The sequence below is a fragment of the Pteropus vampyrus genome, unplaced genomic scaffold, assembly GCF_000151845.1.
Source record: "Pteropus vampyrus isolate Shadow unplaced genomic scaffold, Pvam_2.0 Scaffold12627, whole genome shotgun sequence".
Taxonomy (NCBI): domain Eukaryota; kingdom Metazoa; phylum Chordata; class Mammalia; order Chiroptera; family Pteropodidae; genus Pteropus; species Pteropus vampyrus.
In genome coordinates this window covers 1-2,365 of record NW_011901408.1, presented here as the reverse complement: position 1 = coordinate 2,365, position 2,365 = coordinate 1, and the positions used below count along the sequence as shown (strand labels likewise).

Here is a 2,365-nt window from a genome sequence, read left to right as displayed (position 1 = left end):
CAGACACACACAACACGCACACTCTACTTCATTCCTGCAAACCAATTTCACAGTGTGACTATGCCATGTTTACTTTATTCTTCCTTTAGGTTGTTTCAGATTCTTTGCTATTAAAAATGATGCTGTAGGACCTGCTCCTTGTGAGGCTGTGGCTTAATTTTCTAAAATAAGTGCAACAGCTGAATCTTAAGCAAGAACTAGTTTTAGTTTTACTAGGTTTTCCAAATTGCTCCCCAAAATGGCCATACCAATTTATGCAAGACGAAGGTTTCTTTAAAGGGCCTCTATGAGAAAATGTTAAGGCTTAGTATCTGAGGGCCACTCCGAAATGACTGGCTTGTTCTTGGCTTTTAGACACTGAGAATTTAGGCCTGAGAACCTATCCCTCTACGTGTGGTGTGCTAGTCTGACACCCTCCCTCCCTAAACACTGGAAAAGGAGCTTTCTGCTCATAAATACTCTCGTCGGGCAGCACTGGCTGGCTATCCCGATGGCCAGGGCTTTGCTCCAATGCTGAGTCCCTTCTCCTGGTCACTCCTGGCACTAACCCCACAGCCTTAACGCAGACTTCCCTTGGCATAGTAGCTTTCGTTGTTTGCTCGACTTTACCAAGCTGCGTCCTCCTCAGCAGCTACCACATTCTCACCAAACACTCTTCAAGAACCCGTAGTTCCCAGCGTCATAATCTCACCTATCATGCCATCTCAGCCATACCTGAGACAAGTTCCTGAGCTGGGGGTAACCCTTCCCCAGTCCTCAGGTGTCAATTAGCAGAAATAAGATCTGCTGTGTCTGGTATTTTTATGATCCAGTAACCTAACCACAAGCATGTCTTGTCTTCAGTGAACACAAACTGGCTCCTTTTCTAAATGTGAACTGTTCACCTGTTTAGTAATGATACATTCAAAAATTCTGCAGTCATGGGCAGAACTCATCAGTATGGAGTTGCGCTTCCAACCCCTGGGTGGCTGAAAGAACATCCCAAGGGGCGGCATAATGTGCTTAGACCATCTTAATCATAAACTCTGGGGGTGGAGCCTGGGCAATGGTATTTGTAAAGGCTTCCCATCGGATTCCAGTGTGCAGCCACGGTTGAGAATCATTGGTCTAGAGTTTTCAGAAGTTTCCTTTCTCTTTCTAATAATCTTGACAGCATCTACACATTTTTAGGCTTCTGATACCCATCTTGATCTCGCTCATCCGGCACACTCTATTCTCAGAGGTTCTGTGAAGACAGAAGTGATTCAGCCCCTGGCGTGTCTGGGGCTGAACGGGAACCCTAGAGCCCTGTTACTCACACCCAGGTTACCTGTTGCCCATGCCTTCACCTGTCTTGGGTTTCAATTTCCTCTTCTTGATATTTATTCAATTCTCATCAGTTAGGAGTTCTTTAGGGAAAAGATGAGAAATAAGTAGACTTGGAATAATTTTTTTGACTCCTGATGTTTTTCGAAGAGAAAGTTTCCGCACTCCGATTAAGACACCCACCGCTCCCCTAGTCCACCCAGACTCCCTCTCCCAGATCCCCTAAAACCGTGATGCAGAGCTAGAACTCCTCTGTCTTGACCCGCCCCTCATCACCCGCTACTTGTTTTCCATTCTTCCCTGCTCACAGCCTCCAACCCATTTTAGATCCCTGTTGGGGGGTCTCCACATTTTCTCTCCATCACTTCCCCATCTTATATTCCTTCGTCCACTTTATCTTCCCCCAAAAGATTCCAGGGTCTTTTCTCTGCTCCAAATTCCCACCGGTCAGAGAACTAAGTTAAAAATCCTAAGCTCTTCACATATAGTTAAATTTAACTGCCTTTAGACTTTGGCTCTGTCTACTATTTACTGAGCGTCACTAAACTTCTGAGTTGTTTCCTCAGCTGAAAAGAGGAACGAAGAGAAGGGTTAAGTTTTTGTGAAGTTTAACTGAAATAGTGCACGTAAAACACTCAACACTGAGCTTGGCAATCATCGCTCAATTATATTTTAGCTGTTATTACTCATACCTTCTCTCCAAAACTCACACATACATACCCTGTATTCTACACTCTCCTTTAATTATACTGCTCTGGCTGGACCTTGCTAGCCCTTCTGTGCAGAATACCCAACTCCATTTCTTTCTTCTACCTGTGGAAATTCTCTCTACCTTCCAAAGAGCATTTCGAGCATCATCTTCTCCATGAAACCTTTTCTGAAGCCGCCCCCATCCCTGGTTTGTTTCTCTTCTGAACCTCGGTTTTACTTTCGTGCTCTCTGAAACTGTGCTGTGCGTTCCCTGCCTTTGACTCATTCTTCATAGCCTGACCACAAGATGTTTTAACATCTACGTCACCCAGGGACTGCATGTCACTCATCTTTACATTCTGTGGGAGAG

At 44.9% G+C, this 2,365-nt stretch overlaps 1 long non-coding RNA gene across 1 annotated transcript; it reads right to left on the bottom strand.

The window, feature by feature from the left end:
- Positions 1-1,121: 1,121 nt before the first annotated feature.
- Positions 1,122-2,351, bottom strand: LOC111735045. Its single transcript, XR_002778663.1, has 2 exons — positions 1,310-2,351; positions 1,122-1,225 (listed from the first exon to the last, which is right to left on the bottom strand). It is a non-coding gene; the product is annotated as an uncharacterized LOC111735045 (long non-coding RNA).
- Between the last annotated feature and the right edge of the window lie 14 nt (positions 2,352-2,365).